This window comes from Macrotis lagotis, chromosome 2 (genome assembly GCF_037893015.1).
Source record: "Macrotis lagotis isolate mMagLag1 chromosome 2, bilby.v1.9.chrom.fasta, whole genome shotgun sequence".
Lineage (NCBI taxonomy): Eukaryota > Metazoa > Chordata > Mammalia > Peramelemorphia > Peramelidae > Macrotis > Macrotis lagotis.
In genome coordinates, this window is record NC_133659.1 from 101,574,980 (window position 1) to 101,590,244 (window position 15,265).

General features: G+C 37.9%; 1 protein-coding gene across 7 annotated transcripts in view; it reads left to right on the forward strand.

Annotated features, from left to right (window-relative positions):
• Window positions 1-15,265, forward strand: part of PPP1R12B (protein phosphatase 1 regulatory subunit 12B) — a 263,657-nt gene that overhangs the window by 50,957 nt on the left and 197,435 nt on the right. The gene's annotated exons all lie outside the window — the stretch shown is intronic.

The following is a 15,265-nucleotide window of genomic DNA, read 5'->3' on the forward strand; positions in this document are numbered from 1 at the left end:
TTGAATTTTATTCCCTGGAGAAGTCTGAAAGGCTTTACTAGTGTGGTGAACAATAACAGCAGGACTAGAGGCAGCATAGGTATGGTGTTAAGAGCCCTGGATGATGAGCCCTAGCCCTGACACCATCTGTGACCTTGGGGAAGCCACTTTACTTTCCTTGGATTTTGTTTCCTCATCTGTAAAGTGAGAGTTTAGATTTAGTGAAGTCTGAACTCTCTTATAGCTCTAAAATTGAATGATTCAATGATATAATGGTAATATTTAAAAGAATTATCTGAATAGGCTATAGACATTTACCATTTAAGCTAAGTATTATGTCACATTGCCCTTTGTTCATGCTTGTGTTTTCAATAGATAATTCTGATTACAGCCATGTTGCTGTGATAGGAATGTAAAGGAGACACATGGATTGTGTGTTCTTGTGTGGCAGCCTGGGCTGGGGTAGATGGGACTTCTAGACAGGGTGATTGAGCCAGTTTTTACCACCCTCAGTTCTTAAACTCTAGGTTGTAGATCGTGGCCGTTCTGCATTGACAAAAGGACTTTCCCCACCAGGAGTTCCCTATCTTAATGAAATTCTAGGCCTATGTGAAAAAAATCTTTTCAATATTATTGTGGTATAAAGAGAGCAACGATAGAGGAATACAGTGAAGAGAAGACCTACCTTTCAAACATAAGAGTATTCAGATAGTGGTGCTCAACCCTTCCTGTACTGCTGCCCTAGGGCCCAGGTTGGGGGTCCTGGAGGTTACCGCTAATGTCTGAAATTCTAGGTTCTGGCCAACTTCTCCTCCTGATTGTGCCTTTATGTGATTTGATCCTGTGCCTTATGTGGTTTGAACTTTATGGCAGTCAGACATTCAACTGTAGAGGAGATAGGAGAATTTCTTATGTTTTTTTCAGGTTTTAGGAAAATCCCTTTACTTAATGGAAAACTTTTCATCTTTTTACAGGTAGTCAGGTCTCCAGAATCCATTAGATATGAGGTCTCCATCTCTTTACTGCTCTGGCCAGGTCTTGGGGTTGCTTCTCCCTTCTGAAGCATTCAGAAGCTTCCCTTGTCACCCAGGCAGTAAGAGAAAGTCCAGCAAGGAGGGTAGCATGAGGTAGTTTTAAGGTTTACAAACTTTGGAACTGTCTGGTAATGGAGTGTGAGTGTGATAAAGAGGGTGGTGTGAGGTAGTAAATGCCACAATAAATGATTTTTTTTTATATTATCTGCTGTTTGGAATTCTCTCTATCATTGCTCTTTTCTATTAGCATTGATAATGGATAATTAACTATGGGTTGTTTTTATTGTGCTTTTTGCCACTAAGCTCAGTGTCTACAGAATAATTTCTTGTTTTTACTTCTAAAACTTTCAGTATGCATATTAGTACCTTCACAGTGAGTCCTAGAGGGATTTCAGAATGGAAAGAATGATCTGAGAAGTAATCCTAGATTAACCAGATTTTTACTACTAGAAGACTGTAAAACAAGATGATTTTTTTTAGTATTTTATAATATTCAAATATTTTCCCCTGCATTTTCATTTGACACAGACAGTTTTTGTTGACATTTGTGGAATTGATTTTAATCTCTAACAACTCTATTAAATAAGAGAGAAATCATCTCCACTTTACAGATGAAGAAACTGAGGCTTAGGGGAGTTAAGATACTTTACTCTCTCTGAAATTGAAAGGAAATTTAGAGTCACTTAGTTAAATCTGGCCTTGACTAGAAAGTTGTATGCCTGATTAGTGCTTTGAATGGAAATGAAGCCACCACCTTTGTGACAACTGACTTTGAGGTCTTGTTAAGGCCTTAAACTACCTCCAGCTCCTGGGCTGTGGCCTGGTAGAGAATACTTGCCAGGACTGCATCACCAGGTCTGGGACACTTGGACCTGATCTGGACCTTTGTTCTAGCCGGTGACCAACTGGGAGGGAGGGTGGTTGGCAGAGGCTAATGCTTCAGATCATTTGACTCAGAAAAGGCGACAGGTTATCTTTTATGCATTCATTGGGTAGCTCCGAGTTGAATAAGATATTTTATCTGTTCACCTAATTGACAGAAATTAGTTATGAACTTTCAGAAACCAAGGAGTTGAAAAGGTCATCCAGGCAGAGGTTAGGATTATCATTGAATTTCCTTTGTTCTCCAAGAACTTTGGAGGTACAAATTTGAAAAATTTTCATCAAATGAGACAGTCTATGGAGTCAAGAGAACTGAGTTTGAATTTTGTCTCCCATGCTAACTTTTGTGACCCAACAAGTTGCCTGATGTCTGTGAAACTCAATTTTCTCCTTTGAGAAGTGGGAATAATGATATTTTGTTGTGAAAAAAGTGTTTTGTAAACTTTAAGGTGCTATCAAAAGGTGAGTTGTCATTAAACACTGCTAGATGTTTCAGGAGATACAAAAATAATACATAGTTCCATAGATAAATAACTCTAAAACAAAATACTTCATAATTATATAACCAATGCAGAATGCTGTGAGAATTCCAAGGACAGAGAGCTGACGTGCAGCTTGGGTGGGGTTCTGGGAAGGCTTCTTGGAGGAAGAGGAAATTGAGGTAGACCTTGAAGGAATCAGGCAAATATCATAAACTTGGGAAGATGAGAGGAACTTTTAAATAGAAAGATAATGTATGAACAAAGATGTAGGGGCAGAAATATCAGGATGTTTTTGTCAAAGAGAAGTTGTTGAGTTGGACAGAAAGGACAACTGGAAAAAAAGTATCACTAAGAAGCTATTAACAGTAGTTCTGATAAATGGAAATGAGGGGCTCTCCCCAATCTGGGGGGCCAGCAGTATTGCAAGGAGGGGGTAGCTAAAAACAGTGAAGCTGTTATTTTGTTAAAAACAAAAATAAGGAAACAGTGGAGAAGAGAATACTAGGTTTCATTTTAGGTAAGGGAGTTTGCTTTACAGGTAATGCAATTCAGGTGGAAATTCTTATTAGACTGTTAGAGATGTAGGATTAGACTTCCGGACAAGAGGTTAGGGTTGCGCTGAGTACCGTAATGGAAACAAACTAAGGACTCACAAATGCTTATTGATTTATTGAAGCATTTTAAATTGGAAAATATTTTGTTGATGGGAGTTTTTTTGTCCAAAAGGATTCCTAAATCTATTTCTTTTAGTAGCAGGAATCAGTGATAAACTCTGGCCTAAAGTTTGCTTCCATAGATTTCCTCCTCAGGACCTTACCTCTGGGCTACATAAATAAGAGATGGAAAGAATCTTCCTCTTGTCAAATTGCTTTCAATTTAAGTGAAGTGAGGTTTCTTCTTGCCTTTCATATGCCTCTTGATTTTTTGTTATTGAACCATTCCCAATGTCTCCTACTTTAAATTCTTTCTTAAACTAACTTCTTCCCATATTAACTCAGTGAGAATCTGATCATTCTATGCCTTATGTACTTACACACATAGTTTAAACTATATTCAGAAAATTCAGTTTGGTTGAATACCTTGCTATTTGCAAGGAATTGTGTGGAAAACCAAGTGTAAGACATTGTCCCTGCCCTTAGGCAACTTACAGTTCAGTAGGGTAGATGAGATACATACACAAATAACTATATTTTAATACAGTTATGTGACAATATGAGAGATATGTGACAATGCAATGAGAGAAGGAGGTGCAAAGATAGTTCAGAGGAAGGCTCAGGAAGTCTTGCTGTAGTAGATGACCTTTAAACTGGACCTTAGAGGTTGACCAAGATTGTAGGTAATGTAGAGGAAGAAAAGAGAAGGGTGAAGGATATTTACAAGTAAGAAGAAACTGAGAGCAAACACATTCACATGGAAAAGTTTGAAATATGATTGTAAAAAGTAAATAATTCAGTTTGGCTATACTATTGTTTTCTTCAATGGAATCTTTCCAACTATTGATAATCATGTTGGATTCATTTTTCACTAGTTAGTAATATACTACTTCTTTCTCTCTCAGTTCCTGTGATCCTGAATCTCACTGTGGCAGCCTCTTCTTCCAACTCCTTCTCATTTCCATCCATCTCAGCTCTAGTCCCACAATCCTTACTTGTATGCCCACTTCATTCATTATGGTCTTTGGAATTTTCTCTCCAGAGTTAACAAACATCCCTTCATTTTATACCTTTTCCTTTCCTGCTCCTTCTACCTTCTCTCTATCTCTCCCTGGGGCATGACTTCACTGTGATAATGCTGAATACCTGGCTCTCCTTTTCAGCTGTTTGCTGAAATGTGTGAGGGTCAGGAGGAGGTCTGACTGCTCCTTCCTCTCCCCTCTCACTTTCAGGACATCCTAGCATCAGGGCCATCTCCAGTTATCCTGACTCATATCTGGTTACTGGACCCAGATGGCTCTGGAAGAGAGAGTGAGGCTAGTGACTTAGTGCAGCCCCCCCCCCCCAATCCAATTCACATGCTTATCATGGCATCACTTCCCTCCTGATGTCATGGTCTTCAAGAATGAAAGTCAACTATTATTCAGAACATCCATCTTCCACTACCACTCAGCAATTTCTCCTTTTCTTTCTTTTTTCTTTTTAGTTTTTTTTTTTTTTTGGTAAGGCAAACGGGGTTAAGTGGCTTGCCCAGGGCCACACAGCTAGGTAATTATTAAGTGTCTGAGACCGGATTTGAACCCAGGTACTCCTGACTCCAGGGCCGGTGCTTTATCTACTACGCCACCTAGCTGCCCCTTCTCCTTTTCTTTTAAAAATGTTTAATAAAAAAATAATAAAAAAATGTTTAATAATAATATTAATATTCCATTACAATTGAATGCTACAACTTGTTCATCATCCCCTAATTAATGAGCATCCTCTCAATTTCCAATTTCTTGACACCCAAAAAGAGCTGTTACAAATATTTTTGCTCAACCCCCTCCCCCTTTTTTATCTCTTTGAGATATAAACTTAGTGGTCTTGCTGGATCAGAGTGTCTACTTTTATAGCCCTTTGGGCATAGTTCTAAAGTGCTCTGCAGAATGGTTGTATCATTTCACAATTCCACCATCAGTGCATTAATGTCCCAATACTCCCACAACCTCTCTAACATTGATTGTCTTCCCTTTTTGTCATCTTAGCCAATCTGATAGGTGTGAGTAGAACCTCATCGTTGTTTTAATTTGCATTTCTCTAATCAGTAGTGATTTGGAGCATTTTTCATATGATTTTATAGAACTTTAATTTCTTCATTTGAAAACTGCCTGTTCATATCCTTTGTCCATTTATCAAGTGGGGGATGACTTATAACCTTATAAATTTGTTGCAATTCTCTATATATTTTAGAAATGAGACCTATAACTGTGAAAATTGTTTCTTAGCCTTCTGTTTTCCTTCTAATCTTGGGATGATTTTGACTATATTAAATTAACAAGGGTTTGCACTAATAAAATTTTGGCAGCAGTGATTTTATTAGTGCAAAACCTTTTTTAATTTAATATAGTCAAAATCATCCATTTTGCATTTTATAATGTACTCTATATAGTCAAAATCATCCATTTTGCATTTTATAATGTACTCTATCTTTTGTTTGGTCATAAATCTCTCCCCTTTCCATGGATCTGACAGAAAGAATATTTCTTGATCTGTTAATTGGTCTATGGTATTGCCTTTATGTCTAAATCCTGAACCAAGCGATTTTATTTTGGTATAGGGTGTGAGGTGTAGATCTATGCCTGGAAAAATAGTTTTTTCCATACTCTTTTCCTATTTTTTCCCAACAATTTTTGTCATATTTTTGAGTTCTTATCCTGGCCATAGTAATGTTATCTGGAAAATTCTTTCTTATCTGTGTATCTTTTGGCCCTCTCTTCTGTCCCCAGATCTTGCCCATCATACTAAATATGCAATCAGATGTAGTTCTTTTCATCTGGAAACCTTGTGGACTCTCCAGTCCTTCAGTGCTGTCTTCTTGTTGAATGTACAATTTTTATGTATGCTGCCTTTCTCAATAGAAGGGGAGCTCTGATGTCAGGAACTATCTTTGCCATTCTTTGTTTTACCAGTGCTCAGCACAGGATTTTACACCAAGCAAAACTTTTAAAAAATGCTCATTGCTTGACTTATTGACCCTCTTATAAAGTGTTTGATGTGGCCATGTAGATTATGAGTTTCTTATATGGGGATATGCTATCTGTGAAATGGACTGATGTCTTAAGCTATGGTTGCAATATTTCACAGTTTGAAGGAGAGATCATGTTGGAAGGATTATGACTGCAGCTTCTCTTAGGCAGTTATGACTGGTGATAATAATGAAAGCTTTGTAATTTTGTGGATTTAATGACTTAATACCTTTATTTTATACAAAGTTTTTCTTTCTTCCCCAACTACTGCCCTCATTCTACAGGGTTTCAATATATTCTCATTATCTCACACCTGGATTATTATGGTAGCCTGCTGTGTAGTTTTTCTGCCAAAAGTCTCTCCCAACTCCAGTTCACTCAGCTGTCATAGAGATCCTCTTAAAGCTCAGATCTGACCATTCTCCCCACATTCAAACACCCACTCCCACCCCTCATTAAACTTTATGGTTTCCTATCTCCTCCAGAATCAAATATAAAATTCTCTATTCTCCTTCTACTGCGCTTTGGGATCCAGCGACACTTGCTTTTCCTTCCACAAAGCATTCCATCTCCTGACTCTGAATATTTTTGCTGACTGTCCCCCATGTGGGGAATGTTCCCTCTTGCCTTCCTTCAAGTCCAGCGAAAATCCTACATTTTACATCAAGTCTTTCCTGCTCCCTCACCAATGTTGTTGCTTTCCCTCTGTTGACTATCTCGAATTTATCCAGATTGTTTGTACATTCTTGTTGGCTTGTTGTCTCCTGCTGTTAGACTTTGCCTTTCTTTGTATCTCCATTGTTTACCTTAGTGCTTGGTACAAACATGGTGGGTACTTAATAGGTCTATAGTGACTGACCAACCACAGCTCTTTGGGGGCAGGAAGCTTCTCTGACTCATAAAGAGTAAAGAGAATTTGTTAAGAGTTGAAAGAGGGAGTGTTGGGTTTCCTAGCTGACTCATCATCAATAAGAACTATCTCATCCAATTTTAGTTTCATTTTCTTTGTGGGATCTCAACCCGGATGCCTTCAGAGAAGGACTTTTTGAAGAACCAGGATTAGGTTTTCCTAGAGCAGGAATTCTCTTCACCTTTTTTATGTCACAGACATCTTTGGCAATGTGGTGAAGCCTTTGGACCACCTTCTCAGAAGTGCATGAAGTAAAATACATATGACATATGTACAGAATGAAACCCATTATATTGACATTGGTCAACAAAATATTAAAGAAACAAGTACACTAATCTAATGTTGAGTCTGTTTTAGAAGAATTGTGGCTTTTTTAGGATGCCATCTGAGCTTAAGTTTGGCTCAAAACTTCCCTCAATTTTCTAGTAAAATTATAATTTCATGATTTTCAATGCCAAGTGTTGGCAGTCTTTTAAAAATAGCTGATTTCTTTCTGTTATACCTGGGTAGGGATGGGGAGAGTCAAGAAATGTGCCACTGTCTACTTGGCCAGGAAGGTCGTGGTATGTGGAAGCAACAAATGGTGCCAGTGGAAATCAAATTTGCTATAGATTATTGATATCCATTCTATATTAATGCATGAGGTGGTGGTGGAAAAAGCACGGATCAGATCAAATGGATAGATTACAATCACACATAAATTCATGTGTACTTAGCCTGGGCCTCTGTACTTGCAGTGATAATTGATTAGAACTTGGTTGAGCAGTACAGGTCCCTTACAGAAAGTTCAAAATATGCCTTACCTTAGTTGGGCACTGATCACCAGTGTTGTGTTTGATGGTCTGCTTAGTACCAGGCCACTCTTGATTTTTACCAATATGGCTTGGGAATTCTGTGCCTGTCTAATAAACATTTGGGTGAAAGAAATTATTTTTTCTTGTTTATAAGTTTAGGATTGTGGTGATACAGTGAATTTTGCCAGAGTCAGGATGGAATATTGTAGAAGGACATGAGCAAGGTGACATGTTGTAGGAAGCATCATCACTCCACGCTTTGTATCAGTATAATCTATTGAAACTGAGATAGTTCTGAGCACAGAAGTCAGGGTAAGGAAAATTCTGGCTTCCTTTTCCATAAAACAGCTTCTCTCCTGCCAGACCATGACTATGGAGTCTTAGCCCCTTGGTACAGTGGCTGGGGGTGGGAGCAGATAGGAGCGGCCCTGCCCAAGACACAAAGACAAGGTCAGCCTCACAGGCCGCACTTGGTGGCGGTGACAGTTGCAGGCTATTTTAAGAAAGGAGGAGGCTTTGTTCTACGCAGACTTTTCCTCTGCACTCCTTGATTTAACCCTGGCACTGACGAGCCGTCAGCAGCCTTTCCTTGGGTTGTAGAAGTGCGTGCCACTCCAGCTGATGGGGCTTGATACCTATTCTGTGTTTAAAGCTAAAGTTTATCAGGGAAATGAAATGTTAGCATGTCAGTTAGGAAGACTCAGCTATTATTTACTCATTTGAAGACTGAAAGGTAGTAAAGGTAAAACAGGAATAAAATATGATCATAGTTGCTGAAAAGGACTTTTCCAACCTTGATGACTATTGGCAGAAGTCAAGAACTCATAACGGGTATTTGGATGGGGGGTAAAGATAATGAGTTCCCTTTTGGATGAAATGACTTCAAGATGTTAGTGGAGCCATCCAGGAAGCAATTGGAAATGCTTTTTGGAGATCTAGAATGTCGGGGAAAGGATTGGGGTGAGAAATACCTATTTGGAAATGATAGACAGTTAACATTTCTTTGGTTTAGCAAGCTATTCAGGATTAGTGATTGTAGTCTTCGAGATACTTAAAGAAAATTAAAGGTAAAAGATCCATTTTGTGCATGGCATTTAGTAAATTTTTTAAGGATGACACAAAAAGAAGAAATGGGTTTATAACTCAACCAGAGGAATTTGAATAAATGCAAGGAAAATTTTTTTCAATTTTAAGTAGAGGGCAAGACAAGATGCTTAATTGGTAATAGGTTTGTTGAATCACCTTTTCTGGAAATCTTTTAACAAGTAGAAGACATCCATTTGTTTTTAATGGTTCAGAACAGCCTGGTGTGAAGGCAAGAGAGCATACTCCATGTGACTAGATTGTCTTTTTCAGTCTACAGCTTTGTAGATTGGGGGTGATTGGGCAAGTCGGCTTACTTTGCCATGCTTCAGTCAGCCGGTGAGTCAGGGCACAGCTGTGGAGAGAGTGGGTGGAAGGGCATCTAAATTTAGTAGTTATTCATTTGAGAAGATTTTCAGGGAACCATTCCTCCCTCTCCAATGGCTTTAGTCATGTTCCTCTTTCTGGATACAGGAGAAACAGGAGGATAATATATTCTCTATGGTATTTCATGAGAATGAGTGTCATACAACTGCTTAATTGTTCTTTAATGATGATGTACACCAGATTAACCATGGCACACATAGCATGTAAAGTCATTTGAAAACATTAGGGGAAAAAAAGAAAACACTAAAGAGGAAATCGCCTTGAATATAAGTATCAAGATACATATTAAGGCAAAGACGTTTTGAACCCAGCCGTCTTTTTTTCAGCAGAGATACTTAAGGAAATAAAAAAATAAAATCTGTTATCTCTACTGACTGTAGGATTCTTGGAACTACCATAATTGAATTTCATTTTAGTTTGTGGAGGGCATCTGAGTAGTGATTAAAGCATTCGATCCTTTACTTTTTCCAAGAAGAATTCCCTCTGCCTATATAATATTTATATGCTGGCCACAAAACATTCCAAGTGAACTCAGCATTTATTAATTCCATTACACAATACCTTCCTCAAAAAAAGGGGAGAGAGGGCCATCTCATACTTAGAAATGATTGAAAGAGAAAAGGAGAGGAATGGAATGATATGTTTTTTCTTTGTGTTTATTTGTACTCATGGGGTATCATGTCTTGGCCACTCTGAACCTTGGGGACCTGTCCTTTGCAGAGGGTGATAAAGATCCTGTTGGCATTGCTTTCCAAAGCCTGCCTGATGTTATTGTGGCCATTTGAAACTAAGTATTTGAAACTCTCCATTGAAAGCCAAGAAAGAGGCTAGCAAATGGCAGCTGATGCCATTAATGACCATGCTGGCCCACGATTCCTTGGAAGGAGTCGGCACACTTGACCTCTGTGATATTGGAGGCTGATGGTCATGGAGGCAGGAAGTGTACAAGTTTTACTTGTTCTGTTTTAGTTGCACTTTCTTCTTGAGGGGCCAGTACCTTTTATACATAAAACCATTATCATCTCAAAGTCTTCATTAATGACTTTAGCTTGGTAACATTATGGAGTCGCTCTTCTTTATGAGCTACAGTCAATCTGAAACAAGAACATAAAGCATAGAGGCAACTGAATAACAAGTGAATAATAAGAAACATAAATTAAATGAAAAGAAATATTTGTTATAGAAAAATAAAGGATGAGTGCCTTTTGAGAGAGAGGTAGTTTTTGGAATGAGTGACATGTTTAGATGGAAGGAGTGAAAGGGAGTTGATTAATCCACTAAAATCTTCATGAAGGAATTGGAGTTTTGGCAGATATTTGAAAGAGAACAAAATATCCATCTTGATTATAAGAAGTCACTGAGAATGGATTGGCAATACTTGAGGAAGGTATGGGACTGAATGTGCAGTTGCTAGTGAAAGGACTACCTCTTTTCAGTGAATGGTGATTATTCTCTCCTGTTACTGATACTTCTGTGGTTTGTGGTTCGTGATTTAGCTCTAGTCTTTAGAGAAGGAAGCACTGACCCTAAACTGCTCCAAGATGGACCTTACAGAAATCCCCTTTATAACCTGTCCCCTCCCCAATCGAAAGACCTCCAGGCAGGAAGATCTGCTAAGGACTCATAAGAACTCCTTTTGTAGGAGTTGTTTTGTTTTTAATCAAAAACCATTTATTCAAGCACTGGGAATATAGATACAGACAGAAAGCCTGTTTCTGACCTCAAGGAATTTGCCTTCTCACTATGGGAGACAGTGCATAAAAGGGAATTGAAGAGGGAGGTAGAGGTACAGATGCCTGCCTTGGGGGGCCAGGGGGGAAGGTCAAGTATTCAACCTGGAGGGAAATGAAAACATAAAATGGACATTCTGGGGGGGATCAGTCCATTTGAGGCCACAGGTGGGGAGTACTTTCACATGCAGGGATTGAATGAGCTTCCAGGATAAAGAGAAAGTGGGGAGAGTCAGTTGTGCAACTTGGAGAGGAATTAAGACTTTTTTTTTTTAGTCATAACTGAGATAACCTTTTTTAAATTATATATACAAATTAGCATAGCAGGCACAACAGAATCGATCTTCAGGTGGGTAGATCAAATAGTTGTACAGACTGAAATCCAATGGTGGCCACTGATGGTCAGAGTACTTAATGAAGCAGAGGTCCGTGAATACGATTTAGTCCAACTTGATGAAGCTGATGTCTTTCTCATGCTGCCGGAAGCAGTGGCGGCACATGTTCAGGTCATATTTGCCGATCAGGCCATGGTGGTTCCAACTGATGCAGCACGACCCCTGGCCGAATTTATGAGGGTGGCTCCAGTAGAGCTGTTGGTGAACCATGGTGCCACTAGCAAAGACCCATTTTTGGCTTTTTAATCTTACTTTTCCTGGGAGGGGGAGTGGGGGAGAGAGCATTTGCTCATTATGATTCTAATATTCTTTGAGATTTCTTCAGGCATTCTTCTTTCTAGATTAACCAGCACTTTTCCCAGCTATGGTTTTTAGTATTTCTTTGAAGATTGAAAATAAGGTAGAGAGGTAAGAAGGGACAGCACTTGTTTTTAGGAGACAGATTTCCCCAATCATTGTAGAACCATTTGAGCTTAGATGTCATTATCTGTCCTCATCTCTCTTCCTTTCTTTTTTTTAGGTTTTTTTTTTGCAAGGCAAATGGGGTTAAGTGGCTTGCCCAAAGCCACACAGCTAGGTAATTATTAAGTGTTTGAGACCAGATTTGAACCCAGGTACTCCTGACTCCAGGGTCAGTGCTTTATCCACTGCACCACCTAGCTACCCCCTTTCTCTTCCTTTCTATCTCCTCTTCTCTTCCCTATCTTCTCTCTCTTTTCATATATATATATATATATTTAATTTAGCTGTTGGTGTGCCTCAATTCATGGTGGTGGGCTCCCAAATGTATACTCATCATTGAAAAGATTAGTGCAAATTTTCTAAACATGTTTTTCCTGCCTATTCTGTCCTTCTTTTAAGCTGTGGGTGTCCCGTCTCCCCCCCCCCCCCCCCCCCCCCCCCCCCCGCTTAGATTGTGTTCCTTATGATCCTGGTATATGAGTGACTTAGAACCATTAGTTACAAAGTTTTTTCCTATCTGGGATTGCAGTTTGACAGGTTTTCAAAGCCATCCATGATCACAAATTTTTTGCTTGCATCATTTGAGATCAAGTTTCTTGCCATCCTTGTAGTATTTCTTGTACTCAAGATCTCCCCATTTCAACTTAGCGATGGTTGTTTAGATTGTATATGATTTTTACAACTGGAATTTTCCTCTGAGAAAAATCTGTATTTGATCCCTTATATATTTCTTTCCTTCGTTCCTTTGTTCTTTTCTTTTTTCCTTCCTTAGATTTTTATTCATTTGGGACTTAAATATAAAAAAGGCAAAAATGAACATTTCCACGTATCTAGGACAACATAAAAAGAAAATTCGATATAAAACCATGATTTTCATTTTACAGTTTACTTTTTTTGAAAAACTATGTAATAAAATATGCATCATTTCCCAAACTGCTCTGCTTGTGTGCTTCCTTCTAAGTTTTCTTTTGTTCTATGTTGTGCACTTTTTTCTCACCCCAACTCCACCCTGGAGAATGCTACCATTAGACACACACACACACAACACACACACACACACACACACACACACACACATATATATGTAAAATCATGCTTTCTTATCAATTCTTTCTCTAGAGTTGGATAGCATCTTCCTTCTTAAGTCTTTTGTAGATGATTTGAACATTTATGGTACTCAACATGAATTAGTCATTTGGAGTTGTTCTTATGACAATATTTCTGTTACTGTGTACAGCATTCTCTCTGTTTTGCTTGTTTCACTTTTCATTATTTCATGTCTTTCCATATTTTTTAAGCTACAAGTAATATAAACCTTTTAAAAATTGACATTTTATTTTATTTTTCCAATTCCTTTTATAGTTAAACGATCAGCCATTTGCTACCCTCTCTTCTCTGCCCCTACCATTGGTAGCAAACAGTCTGACAAAAGTTGTACTTGTACATTTGTGTTTAACATTGACATATTAGTCATTTTGTGTAAGATTTTCATGGTTTTCTAAAACCAAGCAGCTCATCATTTCTTTCAGTACAGTAGTATTTCATCACAACCATATTCCACAGCTTGTTTAACCATTCTCCAATTGAAAGACATCTCTTCAATTTCTAGTTCTTTACCATCATAAAGAGAAGTGCTACAAATTTTTTGGAATATACAAATTATTTCCCCTTTTCCTTAATCATCTTAGGAAACAAACCCAACAAATAGTATTGCTGAGTCAAAGGGTATTCACAATTTTATACCTTTGGACATAATTCCAGATTACTCTCCAAAATGGTTGGATCAATTAATTCATAGTTCTACCAACAGTGAATTATCCCTTTTTTCCCCACATCTCCTCCAACATTTGTTGTTTTCCCCTTTTACTATTTTAGCCAATCTGAAGGGGGTAAGATGAAATATTTTAATTTGCATTTCTCCAAGCAGTAGTGACTATATATGACTATATTATAGTTTTGATTTCTTCATTGGAAAACTGCCTATTCATATCCTTTGACCATTTATCAGTTGGGGACTTGTATTCTTATAGATTTGACAGAGTTTCTTATGTATTTTTTTAAAAATCAAATAAATTAGAGTTCAGGTGTCAGTATCCTATAGCTTTTGAAACATCAACAATACCTAGTTATGTGCATAGCACTTGAAAATTTTCAAAATCATTTCACACCTCTCATCTCATGTTATTTCACAGTAACTCTGAGAAGAAGAGCACATGGTATGATTCCCACTTTATAAATGACAAATTCCCACTTTATAAACTGAGGCACAGAGAGAGATTAAATAGCCTGCTTAAAGTTACATAGCTAGTTAGTGATAAGAGTTTGGTTTAATAATAATGATGTGAGTATATACATTTATAATACTTTAAGGTCTACAAAACACTTTATATACATTATCAGATTTTATTCTCACAACTATGCTTGGAGGTATGTGCTGTAGTCACTTGGGGCTCAGAGAGCTTATGGAGTTTGCCTAGTCAGTGGCTAAGGTAGGACTTGAAGCCCAGTCTACCTAACTTCAATACTATAGCCACTCTACCTAGAGCTCCAAAGATGATAAGAGCAATATTTCTCTGGCAAACTCTAACTTCTATTGACTATAATACCAGCCTTGACAATATAGCACATAATGAGTCCTGTAATTAACCCTCTCTTCAAGTTTCATGTCCCTAATTCAGTCATATCACTATGGCTTAATTTCTGGAACAGTTGGGGATTTATAATCTGATTCTTCTTGCCTCACCCCTCCATTCATCCTACACAGATGGCAATGGTCTTGAAAGTACTAAAACCAAGAAGGGACCCTAATCTTTCCCCACCCCCAATCTTAGTTGGGTCCTATATAAAAACTTTGCATGGAAGGGATGCTAAAGTATGTTGGATTTAATTGCATATTGGAATTAAGTTGCCCATAACCTTGGGTAGAAGTCAATACTGGGTTATTTTGTAGCCTGAAAAAGTATTGATTCTTTATGAGGGCATTTACATTTGGAAATTTTTGTTCTGTGTTTTGCTGGGGGCAACATAAGTTAGGAGAAACAGTTTGAGATATTCATCAGGAATGACTTGGATGCAGATCCCAATTTTGATACTAACTTTGTGACTAAGGGCAAGTAAATCACTCAACCTCTCTAAGATTCAAATTCTTTATTTATAAGTGGGGATAATATTACTTGTAATATCTCACAGGATTGTAATCCTTAAATCTTAAAGTGCTATCAATCTCAATCATTATTATTACTACTAACTTAGTTTTCTGAAATAACAGATTACTTTTTAGTTATACACATCATTTCATACTCACCAGAATTTATCATACTTAATCAGAATTTACATGGGCCTTTGGAGAAATCTGAAATACATGTTGATCCTTGGGAATGGAGGGGAGGGGGAAAAGCAGATTGATAGCATCTGAGGGAGACTAGCAAATGGGGAGGATAAGGGACATTTTAGGGTCTCTAGCAATATT